Below are 22,396 nucleotides of genomic sequence, written 5' to 3' on the forward strand. Positions count from 1 at the left end.
TGTGTAGGTTGAAAGTGTGTCCCACTTACCTCCAGGTCCCCAGCTGCATAACTCGCTTTATGAACCAATTTTCTGTCAAGGCCTTCTATATAGTAGAAGCGTGCTGAAAAAAATAATTTTTTTTTTTTTTTTTTTTTTTTTTGTAAAAAGCCTTTATCAGATTCAGGAAGGTACATTATTCTATTCCTGGAAGTGGGATTTGCTGGATCTTATGTAATTTTGTTTTAATTTTTGAAGAAATCTCCATCCTGTCTTCCAAAGCAGCTCTATCATTTCACAGTCTCACCAGCAGTGCGCAAGGGTTCTGATTTCTCCACACGCCCTTCAAAAGGTATTTTCTGTTTTTGTTTGCTCATTTGTTTATTTTTGGATGACAGAAAGGATAAGAGGTGATATTTCATTGCACTTTTGATTTTCATTTCCATAATGATTAGTGCTGTTGAGCATCTTTTCATAAGCTTGTTGGAGAGATGACTATTCATGTCCTTTGCCTGTTTTAATAAGGGGATTTTTAAAATTGTTTTGTTCCTGGAGTTATTTATATACTTTGGGTATTAATCCATTATCAGACCTATGGTTTGTGAATATTTTCTTCCATTTTATTCATTGTCTTCTCTCACTCTCTTGATGGTTTTCTTTGCTGAAGAGAGGTTTGGTTTTGACGTTGTCTTGTTTTTCTGTTTTTGTTTCTGTTTTCTGTGCTTTTGATATCGCATCTAAGAAGCCATGGCCACATCCAATGTCATGAAGCCTTTCCTCTCTTTTGTTCCTGAGAAGTTTGTGTCTTACTGTTAGGTCTCCAGTCCATTTTGAGTTAATATTTGTGTACGTATTTTCATTCCTTTGCATTTGGATATGTGTTTTCCCAACACCATTTGTTCAAGAGACCATCCTTTCTCCATGGTGCAACCTTTGCACTGTTGTCGACAAAAATTTGACTGTATGTGTGAGAGCTTAGCTCTGAGTTCTCTATCTCATTCCATTGGTATATATTAAAGTTTTATGCCAGCACTCTACTGTTTTGAAAACTGTAGCCTTCTAGTATGTTTTGAAGTCATCAAGTGTGAAATCTACAATTATTTTGGCTATGTAACATCCTTTGAGATTCCATATGAATTTTATGATGATCTTTTCTTTTCTGCAAAAACTGCCACTGGAATTTTTTTAAAAAATTTACAGACTGCATTTTGATTCATTGTACACAAACAGGGTACAACTTTTTGTTTCTATGGTTGTACACGATGTCGATGCATACCATTTGTGTAATCATACATGTACATAGGGTAATGATGTCTGTCTCATTCCACCATTTTTCATACCCCCCTCTCATTTCCATTTACATAATCTAAAGTTCCTTCATTCTTCTCTCACCCCCACCTCCCACTCCCATTATATATCATCATCCACTTATCGGGGAAAACATTTGGCCTTTGGTGTTTGGGGATTGGCTTGTTTCACTTAGCATGATATTCTCCAATTCCATCCATTTATCTGCAAATGCCATAATTTTATTATTTTTTATGGCTGAATAATATTCCATTGTGTTTATATGCCACAGTTTATTTATCCATTGATCTGTTGAAGGGCATCTAGGTTGGTTCCACAATCTAGCTATTGTGAATTGAACCACTATAAACATTGATGTGGCTGTGTTACTGTAGTATACTAATTTTGCATCCCTTGTGATTTATTCTTGCCCCATTAATTGTTCAAGAATGTGTTGCTTGGCTGGGGAGATAGCTCAGTTGGTAGAGTGTTTGCCTTGAAAGCACAAGGCCCTGGGTTCGATCCCCAGCACCGCAAAAAAAAAAAAAAAAAAAAAAGAATGTGTTGCTTAATTTCCACATATTTTTGAATTCTCTTCCTTCCCTTTTGTTACCCCTTTTGTTATTGATTTCTACTTTTATTTCATTGTAGTTGGAAAAGATAACTGGTAATTATTTCAACCTTAAATTTGTTAAGGCTATTCTAAATTTGTTAGATCAAAGTTATTAAATTTGTTATGTCCCCAAATGTGATTTATTCTGTTGAATTTTCTATATGCCTTCAAAAACAACATGTGTACTACTGCTTTTGGATGGAATGTTCTGTACACGCCTATTATGTCTTTTTGGTCTGTAGCAACATTCGGGTCCTCTCTTTCCTTGATTCTCTTCTGTCTGTTTGATCTATTCCATCCTGAACAGTATAGGTATTTTCTTTGTAGTTACTATGAGGATTACATAAAACATCTGGTTATATAATCTATTTTAAACTGATAACAATTTAACTCTAATCACGTACAAAACTTGTGTACATTCCTCATCTCTTCCTTAATGTTATCAATGTCATGAATGATATCTTCTTATATTTTATATCTATTAACATAATTTTATCATTGTGGTTGTTTGTATACTTTATCTTTTATATTATATACCTGAATTAAAGGTGACTTATATGTCATAATCACAATATTGCAGCATTGTGTATTTGACTATATATTTCTTTTACCACAGAGCTTTATGTTTTTATATCTGTGGTATTGTCAAGTGTTACTGTTCTTTCATTTCACTTGAAGGAATTCATTTAACAATTTTCATAAGGCTGGCTTATGTGATGAGCTCCCTGACCTTTTATTTATCTGGGAAAATATGTATTCTTCAGTTTTAAAATACAGTTTTGCTAGATACAGTTTTGCTTGATTGGCAGTGTTTTTTTCCTCCTGTTAGTACTTTGAATATATTATGCCACTCCATTCTGGAATATAATGACTTTGCTAAGAAGTATGCTGCTAACCTTATAAGAGTTTACATGAATGTGAAAAAATTGTTTTTCCTTTGTTTTTATCCATATCATTTTTGTCTTTGAGTTTTGACACTTTTGTTTCATGTCTCACTGTGGGTTTCTTTGGGTTTATCCTAGTTGGAGTTTTTTTTGCCCTTCTTGAATTTGAATGTTCATTTCCTTCCCCAGATTTAGAAAGTCTTTTTGCCTTTAGTTCTTCAAATAAATTCCCTGACCCCCTCCTCCTTTTCTCATTCTTTCACTTCATAATGTGTATGACGGTCTACTTGATGATACCCTACAAATCCCTTAGAGTTTCTTCATTTTCCTCATTTTTTAAAAATTTTCTTCTGACTTGATAATTTCAAATGACCCATCTTTGAGTTCACTGAGACTTTCTTCTGATTGATTCCTTTAGTGAATATTTCACTAAATGTGAATGTATATTTTTTTCTTTTTCATAGTTTCTGTTTTTGAATGTTGTCATTGTGTTCCTGAATTGTTTTCTTGATTTCACTTAATTGTTCAGTTGCATTCTCTCACAGTACATTGGACTTCTTCAAGATAATTATTTTAACTTATTAGGCAGTCATGAACCTTCAATTATTTAAGGTCAGTGGGTGATGAATACATTTTTGATCCTTCGATTGTGTCAGTTTCCTTGTTTCTTTGTATTTGTTGTTATTTCTGTTGTTGTGATTTTTGTATTTGAAAAATTAGCCACCTATCCATTCTTTATGGATTGGTTTTGTACAGGGGAAGACTTTCTCAGCAATCAGTCCTGTTAGAGATGCTGGGGATCATTCAAATCTTTCAAAAGGATTCTTTTTCTCTGGATATGAGTGTCACTTCCTAACTAGAGAGGTTTGTTCCTTGATAAGGACCTTGTAGTCTCTTGTTTACTCCAGTGGACATTTAGGGTACTGCAGATTTTCTTCTATTGTTACAAGACACTGAGGCATCTCTTTGTTCTCAGTGGCCTGTTTCCCATCAGCATTCCAAGTCAGGTGAGACAGAAATCAGTACCCCTCAGGAAGCTAAAACATTGGACACTTTTGTCTTCTTGTTCTCTCAGATGGGAGAAGTCATCAACTGTGTATTTTCCTATTATAGCAAGCTGTGTCGATTCCTGTCAGTATTGCAAGTTCTCCTGTGCTGCGACAATCTGCTGAGCTCTCTTTTGTTTTCAGTGACTGCCAGGTGCTGGCTTGAAATGGGTCTGTTTCCCCAGCAGTTCTCTGAAACATGTTAGGAAAAAAACAAAAACAAAAAAACCTGTCAGGCAGCTTCATCCCCCTCTCAACAAACAAATAAAAACGGAGGTGTTGGAGTTGCATTCCATGCTGGGCTTTTCCATCTGCAGCACCAGTGGGGGGAGGGGTGGATGTAGATGACCTGAAGTAGATTCTCTTCCCTCTTCCAGTGGAGACGCTCTTGGTTTGTAGTTTGCCAAGGGTACTGAGACTTCCTAACTGGTGTCTGCCATTCTCACAAAAGCATTTTGATCCATATGTTGTTGTTGGCAAGTCAATATTTCTGTGGGAGAACAAGGTCTAGGATTTCCTATTTCACCATCTTGCTGATGTCACTTTGTAGTTAACTTTTAAGACATCATTGAAATCTACCGAGATATCTGATCACTATGATTTCATATAAAGCTTGTGCCATCACCTAAATTTTTTTTCTCCTTTGAGTTTTTGATTCAAAATTGACTTCAGTGTCCTCTCATATTAAATAACAACCTGGTTGAGCATAAGCTGACTGGTTTTCTATCCTTTTTAATAATCTTTTAAGACTATTACCCTATTTTTAAAAATTACAATTATTATTATTATTATTTTTTTTTTTTGCTGACTGTTTCTAGTATTGCTATTGAAGTATTTGAAATTAATCTGATTTTTTATTGCAATTGTAAGAACCCACAAAACCATGCTGGACATGGGAATTGACATAGAGGGTTTATTAAGCAAACAGAGTGTCTCCCTGCAGGGTAAGAGAGAAAGTGAGAGGAAAAGAGAAAGGGCACATGCAAGAAAGAGTGTGAAAAGCAAGGAGGAGAAAGAAAGAAAGTGAGTAGGAGAGAGAAAAGCATGAGAAAAGATGGCGGGGTAGCTATCCTTAAGCAGCTGAATTCCGGGGCTAACAGGGGACCAATAATGGAAAAGGATACTTGCAAGTTGACTGATGAACCAATAGCTAGCTAGGATGTTCACAGACTGACAGTAGTTGGGAGGTGGGGAAATGGGCTGCAACGGAAAGGGCGGGGTGGCAGCTTTATATTATAGCAATGAAAACTATGCTTTTTTTCTCTGGGAGCCTTTATAATTTTTTCCTTGTCTTTGATATTCTTAAATTTCATTTTTAGATATTTAGTGTGAGGTTCTTCCTTACGTCTTCTCTTGGGAATACTGTCATTTCCTTTGAAGCTTCCTCCTCTTCATTGTTACTTTTATTCAGGGAAATTTATCACCATTATTTAACCAAATGTTTCTTATTCTGCATTCCTACCTCTTCTTTTTAAGATTTGTATTATTCCAACGTTGTTACTTCTAATTTCATTCTTCTCTCCCTATCTTTTAGATTTTCTTTTATTTTTCATATTTTTTTCCCATTTTTAGTGTTCTCAATTTAACATTTTAATTTTTGATGCTATTTTTAGCTAACGAATCCAGAACTGGAGACAGGCAGTTAGTGTAGAAATAGGGAATCAAGTCAAATCAAAGAAATGGAAGCCATGAAAACTATCAACCTCTGGAATTTGGAGACTGCCCCTGGGAGAATGGAATGTCAAGGATCTCTGGAGCCTGTTGATTACCAAATTTACCTGCCCTGATCAAGGACTGCAGGCAAGAAGCTGCTAATTAATGCCCTCTGGGCCCTTGCCTGGCTGAATCACTTTGGCCCTCCCCCTGCCCATCCTATGCATCTCACCTGCAAAACCAGACCTAGTCACATAGTCAGGAAGGAGAGATAAGTGGGGAGAGAACTGGAGAACAAAAGAGATCTTCACCCATAAAAGATGTAGGGTGTGCTCACTTCTTGGAATTCTAGAACATCAGCCATGGCCCCCTTCTCCCTCCTGGGAGAAGTATTTATTTATTTATTTATTTATTTATTTTTTTCCAGTTTCCTACATGGGTGTGTATTTTTTTTTTAATTTTTTTTTTTATTTTTCTACATTTACATAGGGTAATGATGTTTATTTTATTTTTCCCCTCCCCCCACCCCTCCCCCCCTTCTTTTCCCTCTACACAGTCCTTCTTTCCTTCATTCTTGCCGCTCTCCTTAGCCTAACTCTAAACCTAACCCTAAACCTAATGCTAGCCCCTCCCACCCCCCATTATATGTCCTCATCCGCTTATCAGCGAGATCATTCGTCCTTTAGTTTTTTGAGATTGGCTTATCTCACTTAGCATGATATTCTCCAATTTCGACCATTTGCCTACAAATGCCATAATTTTATCATTCTTCATTGCGGAGTAATATTCCATTGTATAAATATGCCACAGTTTCTTTATCCATTCATCAACTGAAGGGCATCTAGGTTGGTTCCACAATCTGGCTATGGTGAATTGAGCAGCAATGAACATTGATGTGGCTGTATCTCTGTAGTATGCTGATTTTAAGTCCTTTGGGTATAGGCCAAGGAGTGGGATAGCTGGGTCAAATGGTGTTTCCATTCCAAGCTTTCTGAGGAATCTCCACACTGCTTTCCAGAGTGGCTGCACTAATTTGCAACCCCACCAGCAATGTATGAGTGTTCCTTTTTCACCACATCCTTGCCAACACCTATTGTTGCTTATATTCTTGATAATTGCCATTCTAATTGGGGTGAGATGAAATCTTAGGGTAGTTTTGATTTGCATTTCCCTTATTACTAGGGATGTTGAACATTTTTTCATATATCTGTTGATTACTTGTACATCTTCTTCTGTGAAGTGTCTGTTCATTTCCTTAGCCCATTTGTTGATCGGATTATTTGTATTCTTGGTGTAGAGTTTTTTGAGTTCTTTATAGATTCTGGAAATTAGCGCTCTATCTGAGGTATGGTTGGCAAAGATATTCTCCCACTCTGTAGGCTCTCTCTTCACATTTCTGATAGTTTCCTTTGCTGAGAGAAAGCTTTTAAGTTTGAATCTATCCCAGTTGTTGATTCTTGCTTTTATTTCTTGTGCTATGGGAGTCCTGTTAAGGAAATCTGATCCTGAGCCAACAAGTTGAAGATTTGGACCTATTTTTTCTTCTATAAGATGCAGGGTCTCTGGTCTGATTCCGAGGTCCTTGATCCATTTTGAGTTGAGTTTTGTGTAGGGTGAGAGATAGGGGTTTAATTTCATTCTATTGCATATGGTTTTCCAGTTTTCCCAGCACCATTTGTTGAAGAGGCTATCTTTTCTCCATTGCATATTTTTGGAACCTTTGTCTAGTATGAGAAAATTGTATTTATTTGGGTTTGTGTCCATGTCCTCTATTCTGTACCATTGATCTACCTGTCTATTTTGGTACCAATACCATGCCGTTTTTGTTACTATTGCTTTGTAGTAGAGTTGAAGATCTGGTATTGCAATACCCCCTGCTTCGCTCTTGCTACTGAGGATTGCTTTAGCTATTCTAGGTTTTTTATTCTTCCAGATGAATTTCATAATTGCTTGCTCTATTTCTGCAAGGTACATCGTTGGGATTTTAATTGGAATTGCATTGAATCTGTATAGCACTTTAGGTAGTGTAGCCATTTTGACGATATTAATTCTGCCTATCCAGGAACATGGGAGATCTTTCCATCTTCTAAGGTTTTCTTGAATTTCTTTCTTTAGTGTTCTGTAGTTCTCATTGTAGAGGTCTTTCACCTCTTTTGTGAGATTGATTCCCAAGTATTTTATTTTTTTCGATGCTATTGTGAATGGGGTAGTTTTCCTAATTTCTCTTTCTGAAGATTCATCACTTATGTATAAAAATGCATTGGATTTATGAGCATTGATCTTGTAACCTGCTACTTTACTGAATTCACTTATGAGTTCTAAAAGTTTTCTGGTGGAATTTCCAGGTTCCTCTAAATATATAATCATGTCATCAGCGAACAGGGATAGTTTGAGTTCTTCTTTTCCTATTCGTATCCCTTTAATTTCTTTGGTTTGTCTGATTGCTCTGGCTAGAGTCTCAAGGACGATGTTGAATAGAAGCGGTGAAAGAGGGCATCCCTGCCTTGTTCCAGTTTTTAGGGGGAACGCTTTCAGTTTTTCACCATTTAGAATGATATTAGCCATGGGCTTAGCATAGATTGCCTTTATAATGTTTAGGAATGTTCCCACTACCCCAATTTTTTCTAGTGTTTTGAGCATGAAGGGATGCTGTATTTTATCAAATGCTTTTTCTGCATCTATTGAAATAATCATGTGATTCTTAACTTTAAGTCTGTTGATATGGTGAATGACATTTATTGATTTCCGAATGTTGAACCAACCTTGCATCCCTGGGATAAAACCCACTTGATCGTGGTGCACTATCTTTTTAATATATATTTGTATGCGATTTGCTAAAATTTTGTTGAGAATTTTTGCATCGATATTCATTAAGGATATTGGTCTGAAATTTTCTTTCCTCGATGTGTCTCTGTCTGGTTTAGGTATCAGGGTGATATTGGCTTCATAGAACGAGTTTGGTAGGGTTCCCTCCTCTTCTATTTCATGGAATAGTTTGAGAAGTATTGGAATGAGCTCTTCTTTAAAGGTTTTGTAGAACTCGGCTGAGAACCCATCTGGTCCTGGACTTTTCTTTGTTGGTAGGCTTTTGATGACCTCTTCTATTTCATTGCTTGAAATTGGTTTATTTAAGTTGTGTATGTCCTCCTCGTTCAGTTTAGGTAGTTCATATGTCTCTAGAAATTTGTTGATGTCTTCGAGGTTTTCTGTTTTGTTGGAGTATAGATTTTCGAAATAGCTTCTAATTATGTTTTGTATTTCACTCGTGTCTGTTGTGATGTTTCCTTGTTCATTCCGAATTTTAGTAATTTGAGTTTTCTCCCTTTTTCTCTTTGTTAGTGTGGCTAAGGGTTTATCAATTTTATTTATTTTTTCAAAGAACCAACTATTTATTTTGTTAATTTTTCCAATTGTTTCTTTTGTTTCGATTTCGTTGATTTCCGCTCTGATTTTAACTATTTCCTGTCTTCTACTACTTTTGGTATTGGTCTGCTCTTCTTTTTCTAGTGCTTTGAGCTGTAGTGTTAAGTCGTTTATTTGCTGATTTCTACTTCTTTTTTTGAATGCACCCCATGAAATAAATCTTCCTCTAAGTACTGCTTTCATAGTGTCCCAGAGATTTTGATATGATGTGTCTTTGTTCTAGTTTACTTCTAAGAATTTTTTTATTTCCCTCCTGATGTCTTCTGTTATCCATTCATCATATAATAGTGTATTATTTAGTCTCCAGGTATTGGAGAAGTTTCTGTTTTTTATTCTGTCATTTATTTCTAATTTCAATCCATTATGATCTGATAGAGTACAAGGTAGTATCTCTATCTTCTTGTATTTGCTAACAGTAGCTTTGTGGCATAAAATATGGTCTATTTTAGAGAAGGATCCATGTGCTGCTGAGAAGAAAGTGTATTCGTTCTTTGTTGGATGGTATATTCTATATATGTCCGTTAAGTCTAAATTGCTGATTGTGTTGTTGAGATCTATAGTTTCTTTATTCAATTTTTGTTTGGATGATCTATCCAGTGGTGAGAGAGGTGTGTTAAAATCGCCTAGTATTATTGTGTTGTGGTCTATTTGAATTCTGTAATTGAGAAGGATTTGTTTGACATACGTGGATGAGCCAATGTTCGGGGCATAGATATTTATGATTGTTATGTCTTGCTGATTTATGCTTCCCTTAAGCAGCATGTAATGTCCTTCTTTATCCCTTCTGATTAGTTTTGGTTTGAAGTCCACATTATCTGAGATGAGGATGGATACTCCAGCTTTTTTGCTGTGTCCGTGTGCATGGTATGTTTTTCCCCATCCTTTCACCTTTAGTCTATGGGTGTCTCTTTCTATGAGGTGAGTCTCTTGCAGGCAGCATATTGTTGGATTTTTCTTTTTAATCCAATCTGCCAGTCTGTGTCTTTTGATTGATGAATTCAGGCCATTAACATTCAGGGTTATTATTGTGATATGATTTGTATTCCCAGTCAATTGACTCATATTTGTTTTTGACATGATTTGGTTTCTCCTTTATTTGGCTATTCCTTTAGGCTAGCGCCTCCTGTTGCTGATTTGCATCGTTGTTTTTCATCTCTTCCTCATGGAATATTTTGCTGAGAATGTTCTGTAATGCTGGCTTTCTTTTTGTAAATTCCTTTAGCTTTTGTTTATCATGGAAGGATCTTATTTCATCGTCAAATTTGAAGGTAAGTTTTGCTGGGTATAAGATTCTTGGTTGGCATCGTTTTCTTTCAGGGCTTGGTATATGTTGTTCCAGGCCCTTCTAGCTTTTAGGGTCTGGATTGAAAAATCTGCTGATATTCTTATTGGTTTCCCTCTGAATGTAATTTGATTCTTTTCTCTCGCGGCCTTTAAAATTCTGTCTTTATTTTGTATGTTAGGTATTTTCATAATAATGTGCCTTGGTGTGGGTCTGTTGTAATTTTGTATGTTTGGAGTTCTATAAACCTCTTGTACTTGGTTTTCCATTTCATTCTTCAGATTTGGGAAATTTTCTGTTATTATTTCATTGAATAGATTGTTCATTCCTTTGGTTTGTTTCTCTAAGCCTTCCTCAATCCCAATAATTCTTAAATTTGGCCTTTTCATGATATCCCATAATTCTTGTAGATTCTGTTCATGATTTCTTACCATCTTTTCTGTTTGGCCAACTTTGCTTTCAAGATTAAATAATTTGTCTTCAATGTCTGAGGTTCTGTCTTCCAGGTGTTCTATCCTATTGGTTATGCTTTCTATGGAGTTTTTAACTTGGTTTATTGTTTCCTTCATTTCAAGGATTTCAGTTTGTTTTTTTTTCAGTATCTCTAACTCTTTATTGAAATGATCTCTTGCTTCCCGTATTTGGTCTTTTAACTGTTGATTGGTGCGATCATTTAATGCCTGCATTTGCTCTTTCATCTCCTCCTTCAATGCCTGCATTTGCTCTTTCATCTCCTCATTAGCTTCCCTGATCGTTTTAATTACGTACATTCTGAACTCCCTTTCTGACATTTCTTCTGCTGTGCTGTCATTGGGTTTTATTGATGTAGTATCTAGGTTTGTTTGGGACATTTTCTTCCCTTGTTTTCTCATATTGGTCAGTTGTCAGTGGGACCCTGAGATATTGCAGTTTTCCGCTATTTGCTTATAGTGTCCAGGTAGATTTCCAGTGTATCACCTCCCAGCCTTCAGTAGCCTGATGTCTTGGAGGAATCTGATAAAGCAGCTCGTCCGAAGAAAACTGCCCCTAGCCCCCTACTGGTTCCGCGGTTTGGAACTGGCTCTGTGCGGAAATGCTCTCACTGTGGGCCTGCGCCGTGCAGCTGGCCGTGTGGGAGGAGCCCACTGCCGGAGTGTGGAAGGCTACCTTGGGAAGACTCTAGCTGCCCTGCCCGGCTCCAATAAGCCACCTCTATCTGGGCCTGCCACCCGGCCGAGCTTTACCCAGTGGGCAGACTCACCTGTGGCTCTATTTCAGTCCGAGTCTCTCAATGTCTCCCCTTCTTAACTCCTGGGTTCTGGAGCGACCGGGGGTGCAGTCTCCCTCTAGGCCGCCATCTTGGATCGTCCCGTGAAGAGAGCCTGCAGCCGGAGTGGGCAGAGCCGCCTGAAGAGGTCTCTGGCTGCCCTGCCCTGATCCCAGAGGCTGTTTGCGGATCGAGGCTCTCCGCTGGTTCGTTGCCGGAGTACGCTGTGCTGCAGGGGCTCCGGGACTCGGAGCTTGTCAGAAGTATTTATTATTACTACTTTTAAATAAAACCTGCTTCATATGCTCACCTTGGCGTGCTTCTCTAGTGTTCAAACTTCAACATTAGAGGGAGCAGAACTCGTTACCGGTAAAGGGAGGTATCACTAATTCACACTCTCATTTAATTCGTGTTCTTTGATATAACTGATTTCTTTAACTCCCACCTATTTGTTCCTAGACTGTGTTATTCTTTTTTCTCCTCAGGGTTGATGGAACCTTGTCAATCTTTAGTTTTCCTCATCTTGAATGACTCATCCTTCTCTAAAGAATGGCCAATTGCTGATGGATCAGAATGCTGCAGAGGATAAGAAATGAAAACTGATGTGAGTTTTTTAAATGCATGAAAGTTATCTGTTGTGCATAAATATAGTCCTGGAGACCTGTGTGCTTTAATAATGTTCTTCCAAGTTCATCACTTAGAGAAACTGCTTAGAGTTAAGGATCTCTGACAACTCACAGGGGGCTTTGAGTGGCCCCTGAGTCACTCCCATAAGCTCACTCTGTGGGCATCATAAATGTGAACATGGCGGGACCAGCTCTGTTTCCTTCTACCCTAAACATTGACTCTCACAGTCTTTGTTAGGACTCCTTGCATCTCCATACATAGGAACCAGGGCACAAGGTGAGCCAGTTTCTTCCCATTAAATATGATGCTACCAAGCTGTTACTGGCAGTTACTGCCATTTGTTGGTCAACCATTAGTGGACAGAGGTAGCATTCTCCCTCCTTTTGCTTTGCAAAATTTACAAGCTTTTCACTCTATCCTTACTAAGAATGCACATACCAACCCAGAGGGAGTTAAACAGAATTTTCCCAGGCAGGATCCACCCTAGCAGCCTCAGAGTTTTGAACCTGAAGATACAAGTTTACTGGACTCTCAGTGACTTGGCTGGAGTCACTACTACCTGCTTGTATCCCAGTGGTTTGACTCTGAGATAAGAATTATTTTATTCTTCAAAGAAGGAAAATCCAACAGGAAGGATAAAAGACACAAGTCATGAAGTCGTCATGGAGAAAGAAGTGTGTGTGTTTGTGTGTGTGTGTGTGTGTGTGTGTGTGTGTACCACGCCCGTGTGTGGCACATGTGCTTGTGCATGTACATGAATTTAAAAAAAGCTTTTTTTTATTTTATTATCTTTTATTTTTACAGACTGCATTTTGATTCACTGTACACAAAAGGGGTACAGCTTTTCATTTCTATGGTTGTGCACTATGTAGATTCACACCATTCGTGCAATGCATATAGGAATTTCTATGTGCATGTGTGACTTATGTGTAGTGAGCTGATAGTCAGAGAACTGCAATCCCCTTTCTTCTCATTTCCTTGCCCCAGTGTGATCTCTTAAATTTTTTTTTTTTTTGCTTTATTACATTTTTTGTGTGTATATGTGTACAGAAACAAAACAAAACAAAACAAAACAAAAACTGGCCAGAATTTTGGCAGAGAGGATTGTTCACAGATGTGAACAGTTCCTCTTGGTTTGGTGGAGGTCTTTTCCCTGGAGCCCAGGCTTGCAGCTGGTGTGGCGGAAAGACACTGTACCATGTTGACTTTAGAAACGCAGACCCCCCTCCCCACTGTCTGCTTGATCAGAAGACCCTGTGCTCTGGAGGAGGAAGAATGACATGGGGAACCTAGTGACTTACTATTGTAAGTGGGAAACAACAGTGGTTCTGACTGTCACTTAAAAGAAAATCAGACCCAAGGTCCTACACTTTATCTTGAAGCTTCCTTCATTGAACATTGTGTTTTGGAAAGCTCTGATTTAATATCTCACGATTCTTTGCAGTGATCCACTGATGTAATCATGTTCACCAATATTTTGTCTCCCCCTTTAACTTGTAAATACAACATGACATTTGAAATCAGAAAGACTAAGCGGGTGAATAGCTCACCTTGCAGAGTGCTCGCCCAGCGTGTGCACGGGCCCGGGTTCGAATCCCCAGCACCTCGGAAGAAAAACCCAAAAAATTGAAATCAGAAAGACTAAAATTATCGAATTGTTGCTAGCCATAAACAGGTATTTATTCTCTAAGAATTCTAGAGGGCAGAAATTTGACGTTAAAATGACAGAAAGGCCATGCTCCCTTGGAAGGCTCTAGGGAAGACTCCTTCCTTCTCTCTTTCAGCTTCTGGTGGACCCTGGCCTTCCTTGGCACCTGCCCACATCTCTGCAATCTCCGTCTTCACATGCACGCTTCTCTCTGTCTCTGTGTCCTTTCCTTTTCCTATAAAAATCCAGCGTGATATCATCTTGAGATCCTTAACAATTACATCAGCAAAGACCCTATTTCCAAATAGGATTACATTTTAAGTTTCTAAGAATTTTGGGGAGACACTCTACAGTCCATTATACCTACCACCTGCGCCTCTTCTCTCTTCAAATTATCTCAAAATTTCTATCTGCCAGAGAATTTGCCCCTTGTATTCTATCAGATTGGCTCCCTTTTCTCCATCATCACTGACTGTATCAACCTGTATGACTTTACTGCCTTGTGAATTAATCTTGTTTCTTTGGTGTCACTCAAACCCATTCCCACATTGCCTCTCTCCCTCTCCTGCTCCCTCTTTGAAAAGTTTAACATTTCTGATCAAAGGTGCTTTCTTTTCTAACCCCTCGAAAAGCTCCAGGTTATCTTTGGTATAAAATTTAACACCTTAGCATTCAAGACTCTTCACAAATTGTTCCCAAGCTGCGTGTCTAACTCACCACTCCCTGACTGCGTTTCACTGTCCTGGATCCCTCTTATCCTAGTCCCAGGGACTTACAAGTGCGCATCAGGTTTGTTCTGAGCTGCAGACTTAGAGAATGGGCTCAATGAAGAGGAAGGCTCATCCGGAGACCCTTGGAACAGGCATTAACTCAGCATTGGTGGGAGGAGGGAAGTTGGAAGTCAGTTCCAGAAAGCCTGGTCAGGCATCCGGCTTGAGGAATGAGTTTGGTTCCATAAACACAGATGAGAACTTTGGAGCCAAGAAGATCAGAAATAAGTTTGGAGGAGAAGACAAGTTGGTAAAATAGACGAGACTCTTGAACTAAATGAGTGTGGTGAACCTGTTCACGTATGGAGTTAGCTGGGTGGTCTAGGCTGACTGAATAGCACAGGGACAGGATGGAAAGGACACTCTGTCCAGTGCCACACATCTCTGCGGTCAGCAGGGAGGGACTCATGGACCACAGAGCCCAGTGACCTAATTCTTATGCCTCTGTTTTCTTCTGTGTTTATTGCATGGTCCCCGAGACAACGCCAGGACACTCCTGGTGTGTGGTGTGTTTCTGTTTGCTGCTGTGGTTTCCTAAACAGCTGTGCAGATGCAGGAACTGAGCCTTTGCTGTCTTTCAGAATGCCTGGTCCTGCTACTCCTAACTCTTCTGCTATTGCATTTCTAGTTTTGGAGTCAATTTGAACCCAGGCTGAGTATCTATCTGGAGATTGCCTCTACATCCTGAGGGAACTCGAATTGAGGCCTCCAAGGAGTTGGAAGCTCTGACACTTCATTACTCTAAATCCAGCAAATTGGCTGAATGAAGAGGCCCTTTCTCTTGCTCACAGATTTGGCTGATATGCCTGCCCATTGTGTGACTTGTTGGGTAGCTGACATCCTGTAATTTTTTGGCATAGACTGCCAGGTAAGGAAGCAAAGAGGACCGTACGCTGCTTCAGAAGTGATTTCCAAGACTCATAGGACACTTCTCAAAACCAGGCTGTGATTTATTACAAAATTAATTTCTCTCTCTCTCTTTCTCTCTCCCATGACCCTAAGTCATTTGAGGGAATGGCCAGACTTGGAGGGTATCCGTGTGGGTTTGGGCCCTGGGTGGCTGGGCCTAGCACCTTCACTTAAGAGGAAGGAAAATTGAATGTGTAGGAGTGTGAACTCCCCTGCCAGGGTCCCCAAGGTAGGGTACAGCAGGTCCTCTGCTTTTCAGGGCTGAGCCTTTCCTTTTACATCTGGACCTTGAGGGCCTCTGATTATTTATATGATATAATCTCATTCCTGGCCTCAATTGTTTTTTTTCCCCTTCCTTTCACTGAAAAATGGGCACAAGACCATGGACGAGAACACAAAGTGCCACCCAGAGCAGCTCCCTTCTCCTCTCTTCCTGAGTGGGGTGGCAAGGAGATGGGGCTGTGTTTAGGAGGGGAAACACAGGTCGTCTTCCTTAAATCAGCGTCCGCCCTGGGGAGGAGATTGATGGACTTGGACAGGGAAAGGAGAGACCAGGAGATTCTGATAAAACACTGGTTCTGAGACTTGCAGGTTCCGGGGAAAGGGGACTCTGGTCTGTAGAGGGTCTGACTTCTCTGGTCCCTACAGAGCCAAGTGAGAGCTGGATCTGAGCTCCGGGCGACCTGGAGGTGACAGGCTACGAGGGCCTGTCTTGTGTCCAGTGTGTCCTGGTGCCTTTGCAGATGACTGATGACCTCCTGGTTTCTAAGCTGTCATTCCCCTGGGGATTGAAAAAAACCAAAGTTGTCCCTACTTGTGTACTAACACCAAGTAGGGACTCTAACAAGCAGAAGTGAACATCGATGAACAAACAATGCAATGAAAACACATCTAAGTGGTGCTGGCAGATAGAAAAGAGGGAGCCCAGTCATCTCTGACAGACCCATGTCACCAGGAAGGCTCCCTAGACATGGCAATGGCAGTTTGAGCCAAAGTAACGGACGTTGAGGGAGCTGCGTGTGTACTCCCATCGTGGAGTTAGATCATGATTCCCGAACAAACACTCGAGTGGATTAATAAAGGAGGAATGAGTACCACGGAGACAAGTCAGAGTTCTCTCGAAGCCCAGAGCAAAGAAACACAAAGAGAAAGTAGCTACAAGGGAGATGGAAAGTTTAGCACAGGTGTCTCAACGCCTTAACGTGTGAAAAGCAGAAGTTTTAGAGAGTGAAAAAGGAATTTTTTTGTTGTTTGTTCTATTGAGTTATAAGTGACAGCAGAATGCACTCTGATTCATTGTACACAAGCAGAGTACAACTTTTCATTTCTCTGGTTATACACGATGTAGAGTCATGCCATTCGTGTGATCATACACGTACATGAAGTAGAGTCACACCATTCATGTGATCATACACATACATATGGTAATGATGTTTATCTCATTCCACCATCTTTCCTTCCCTTTCCCCCATCCTCTCCCCTCATTTCCCTCTACACAATCAAAAGTTCCTCCATTTTTCCCTTGCCCCCTGACTCCCCCTTTATGCATCAGCATCCAGTTATCATATTTGTCCTTTGGTTTTTTTGGATTGGCTTATCTCACTTACCATATTATCCAACTCCACCCATTTACCTGCAAATAACATGATTTTATTCTTCTTTACGATTGAGTAATAGTCCATTGTGTATATATATATACCACATTTTCTTTATCCATTCATCAACTAAAGGGCATCTGGGTTGGTTCCACAATCTAGCTATTGTGAATTGAGTTGATATAAACATTGATGTGACTGTGTCCCTTTAGTATGCTGATTTTAAGTCCTTTGGGTATAGGCCAAGGAGTGGGATAGCTGGGTCAAATGGTGGTTCCATTCCAAGTTTTCTAAGGAATCTCCACACTGCTTTCCAGAATGGCTGCACCAGTTTGCAATCCCACCAGCAATGTATGAGTGTACCTGAAAAAGGAATTCTTTAAAAAAGAAAATTCTTTAACAAATAATAGGGCCAGATGGTGGGGGCTGGGGGGTTCAGGGATGTGGGCAGGGCTTTTCCTGATTTGAAGACAGGCTGAATTTGCAGACTAACAGTGTTCAAGTTCAAGTCAAGATTAATGACAAACAATATTCACCAGGATATCTGTGGTAAAATTCCTGAATTCTTCAGGTGATATGAATGTATTGAGAGATATTATAGAAAGCACAAGTTCCCTACAATGGCAAAGAAAGACCAGACTTCCTCCTGTAGCACTAGAGGCTAAAGGTGGCATTTACCATGGAGAGAAAGGCATGTACGCAAAATTCTGCGTGAATCAATATAGACTTGATTATTTGCTAACACCCAGTAGAAATACGTGTGACCTTCAAAAGTTTAGAGAGCCCCCATAGTCCCTGTTTGAGAAAGATTTAAGAATCAAGAAGAAACTCTGACAAAAAGAGCAATAAGTCATCAACATAGACTTTTAATCAAACATCATTTAGATTAGTGGGATGTATAATGAAAGTGTAAACTAAAGAAACATGACAAGAGTGATCATGCTAATAAAAGTGTGCATATCACATTTATAGACAGAGCCAAGGGCAAAAGAGGGTAGAGGGGAGGTGGATGTGATCAAAATACCGTATGAACAGGTATGGAAATGTCACAGTGAAGCTCAACGGTTTGTGCAATTAATATGTTAATAATTATAATAATAGAGAAAGAAATCTATTTGAAGACATTGGATACCACTGAGGTATTTTCAGAGGTACAAGGCTAAGAGCAAAATAACATTTCTACATAATTACAGCAAAAAATAGCAATTTGGGGTGAAATGTCCAACATTTCATCTTTGGGATGAGGAGGAGTGAAGAGAAGGAAAGATAAAGGAAGTGAGAATATTCTGAAGACCTTATTTAATAGGGTATGCGTAAAGAAGAAGTGGGACTGCTTTTTCTAGTTCTGTGAAGAATGTCGTTGGAATTTTGGTGGGGATGGAGTTCAAACTGTATAGCGCTTTTGGTAGTATGGCCATTTTGACAGCATTAATTCTGCCTAGCCAAGAACATGGGAAGTCTTTCCACCTTCCAAGGTTTTCTTCAATTTCTTTCTTTAGTGTTCCATAGTTTTCCTTTTAGAGGTCTTTCACCTCTTTGGTCAGATTGATTCACAGGTATTTTACTTAATTTTTGAGGCTGTCGTGACTGGGACAGTTGGTTCATCATTGGAGTATAGGAATGTGGTTGATCTAGGGGTAATGGTTTTGCATCCTGCTACTTTGCTGAATTCATTTATGAGTTCTAGAAGTTTTCTGGGAGCGTTTTTTTTTTTTTTTTTTTTTTAGTTTTCTATATATAGGATCATGTTTTTAGCAAATAGAGAAACTTGGAGCTCTTCTTTTCATATTCATATCCCTTTCATTTCCTTCTCTTGCCTGATTGTTCTGGTTAGACTTTCAAGGGCTGTGTGGAATAGGAATGGGGAGACTGGGCATCCTTTCTTGTTTTCTGTTTTCAGAGGAAATTCCGTTTTTCTTCGCTCAGTATGATGCTGACCTTGGGTTTGGCATATACAACCTTTACAACGTTGAGGTAAATTCCTTCTTTCCCCAGTTTCTAGTGTTTTAAACAGGAATGCATGCCCTACTTTGTCAAATGTTTTCTTCTGCGTCTGTTGAGACTGATTTCCATATGTTGAACCAACCTTGCATTCCTGGAATGGAGGAAATTTTTTTTGATCATGGTGCATTATCTTTTTACTGTGTTTTTGCATACAGTTGGACAATATTTTATTAAGAAGTTTTACATCTATGACCATCAGGGATATTGGCCTAAAGTTTTCTTTCCCTGATGTGTCTTTGTCTGGTTTTGGTATCAGGGTGATACTGGCTTCCTAGAATGGGTTTGGCAGTGTTCCCTCATTTTCTATTTTATGGAAGAATTTGAGGAGGATTGGTGTTTTTAACAAATGATGCTGACTGGGAAACTGGAAATCCATATGCAGAAGATTGAAATCTGACTCCAGTCTCTCAACCTGCACAAGAGTCAACTCAAAGTGGATCAGAGACCTAGGAATTAGACCAGAGACCCTGCAACTGGTAGATGAAAAGGTAGGCCCAACTCTGGCATGTTAGTACAGCAATTGACTGCCTTACTAAGACACCTGAAGCGAGAGAAATACAATAAGTGAGATGGCGTCAAATTAAAAAGCTTCTGCACAGCAAAAGAAAGAAGAACGTGAAGAGAGAGACTACAGAATGGGAGATCTTTGCCACCTGCTCCTCAGGGCATTAATATTCAAAATAAACAAAGAATTAAAGAAAAGCCAGGCATGACTGTAATCCCAGTGACTCATGAGGCTGAGTCAGGAGGATTGTAAGTTCAAAGCCAGCCTCAGCAACTTAGTGGGACCCTGTCTTAAAATAAAAATTAGAAAAAGGTTTGGGGGTGTGGTTCAGTGGTTAAGCACCCCTGGTTTCAATTCCCACTACCAAAACCAAATGAATGAAAAACAAAAACAAAAACAAAATTCAAAAAGCACCAAAAAAAAACCCAAAAAAAACCAAACTCCAAAACCAAAACAAATAATTCAATTAATAAATGAAAAAAAAAACCCTAAACAGATACTTTTCAAAAGAAAAAACAGAAATGATCAACAAATGTATGAAGAAAATGTTCAACAAAATCTCTGGCAATTAGGAAAATGCTAATTAAATCTACACTGAGATTTCATCTCAATCCAGTCAGAATGGCTATTATCAAGAACACAAATTAAAAAACAAAAAACACAAATAATAGTAAATGTTGGCGAGGATGTGGGGAAAAGGGTACACTCATACATTGCTGGTGGGACTGCAAATTGGTGCAACCACCCTGGAAAGCAATATGGAGATTCCTCAAAAAACTAGGAATGGAACCACCATTTGACCTAGCTATCCCACTCCTTGGTATATATCCAGAGGATTTAAAATCATCATACTACAGTGATGCAGCCACATCAATGTTTAAAGCAGTTCAATTCAAATAGCCAAATTCTGAAACCAACTCAGGTGCCCTTCAACAGATGAATGGATAAAAAAAAAGGTGATCTATATACACAATGGAATATTACTCAGCCATAAAGAAGAATGAAATCATGGCATTTGTTGGTACATGGATGGAATGGGAAATTATCATGCTAAGTGAAATAAGTCAGTCCTAAAAAGTCAAAGGTTGAATGTTTTCTCTGATATAAGGAAGCTAATCCAAAATAAGAGTGGTGGGATAAAAGAAGAAAGGAAGGAAGGAAAGACGGAAGGAAAGAAGGAAAGAAGGAAGGAAGGAAGGAAGGAAGGAAGGAAGGAAGGAAGGAAGGAAGGAAGGAAGAAAGGAAGAAAGAAAAAATAGTGAATTTCATCCAAACAGAGGATAGATCAGTAGAGTAGAGGGAGCAGAGCAGGGGAAGGAGAAAGGGGGACAGGGAGTGCTGGGGACTGAATTAGAGCAAATTATACTCCATGCTTTTGTGATCATGCCAAAATGTATCCTAATGCCATATATAACTAAAAAGAATAAAAATGCACATTTATACACTTAAAAAATCTTTTTGAATGAAACAAAGTATTTTGATATGAGTGTATTGTTTTGCTGCTTTTCTGAGGATCATTTTATTATTAAATTCACATTACTGATGAAATTTCCTTATTATATCATGCCATTGTTATAATCTATGCCTCCATGAGTCATGACATATTCAATCTAATGTAGTGGATGAGAATAAAATATTTTAGTTTGTTAAAAAGAAGAAGAAAAAGAAATGGGGAAAATACTGCATCTTGGTGGGAGAAATTTTTGTTATCCTACCTGGAAATAAAAATAGAGAAATAAGTTTGCTTTTAAGTGCAGAGAAAGCAAGGCAATCACTCAAGGGATGGACAACTGTATTAACAGGTTTCAAATTAATAAGAGGAAAACGCAAGGTCTATCAGGATGTTTAAACCAGAAAAAGTCCATCAAAGGAAAAAGTAGGAGCAACCCTTTAAAATCAATATAATAAACAGAATAATGTAAAGGGAACAAAGTGAATGAAATGTGATTGGTATAATCACCCCATCAAATACAGACTGTCAGACTGATTTTAAAAACTTTACATACATGGTACACAAGAAACACATTTAACTGATGATATAGGTTGAAAATAAAAGAGGGTTCCAGAGTTGTAACCTCCTAGCTTTGTGGCTTTGAGGGGTTACATTATATCTCTAAACCTTCAGTCCTTCATCTGTGATGGGGATAATAATGTCTGCCACTTAGTTTTGCAGCAAAGATCAAATACATGAATGCATATGAAAAATGCACATGCCTCTTTAGCACAGTGCTTGATACAGGACAAATCCAATTAAAGTTCTTAGCCATTTAAAAAAAAGTTCCTCCATTCTTCTCTCAACCTCAACCCCCCCAACTTTAGATTACGTAGAGGGAAATGAGAGGGAGGGGGGTATGAAAGATGGTGGAATGAGACAGACATCCTTACCCTACGTACATGGATGATTACACGAATGGTGTGAATCTACATCGGGCACAACCATAGAAACGAAATGATGTACCCCATTTGTGTACAATGAATCAAAATGCAGTCTGTAAAAATAAAAAAAATAATAATAATTAAAAATAAAAGGCAAAGACCAGTGAGTCAGGAGTGTCAATACTACTATCATGTAAAGGTAGAAAGTATAATCAACAGCACAAGAGAATTGCGAGGTGCAAAGGATCACAGTGACTCAGGGCTGAGATTTGCATGCACTGTGGATCTGGATGCTTCCGCACTATCCGGGATTTTCCATTTTGAAATGGGTCCTAGAGGGCTGGACCTCTTGAGTGTGTTGGAGCCTGTTTGGGTGTGGAGAGAGCGGACAAGCACCGCATCGGGCTCCTTTGCTTTTTCAATGTCACCGCCGCTGGAAGAAGCGCTGGTCACGGATGCAGCTGCTCTAGCCGCTCCTGGGGGCCCTGTTTTCTTGCTTACAGTCATATTGTTTTCACTGGCATTACCAGAGTAGCTGTGTATTTCACT

At 39.0% G+C, this 22,396-nt stretch overlaps 1 non-coding gene across 1 annotated transcript; it reads left to right on the forward strand.

Moving 5' to 3' along the window:
• The first annotated feature begins 1,729 nt into the window (after nt 1-1,729).
• Trnas-uga (transfer RNA serine (anticodon UGA)) lies at nt 1,730-1,803 on the forward strand. Its single transcript has one exon. It is a non-coding gene; the product is annotated as a tRNA-Ser (tRNA).
• Nucleotides 1,804-22,396: the final 20,593 nt, after the last annotated feature.

Source organism: Sciurus carolinensis, chromosome 3 (genome assembly GCF_902686445.1).
Source record: "Sciurus carolinensis chromosome 3, mSciCar1.2, whole genome shotgun sequence".
In the NCBI taxonomy this organism is placed as follows: Eukaryota; Metazoa; Chordata; class Mammalia; order Rodentia; family Sciuridae; genus Sciurus; species Sciurus carolinensis.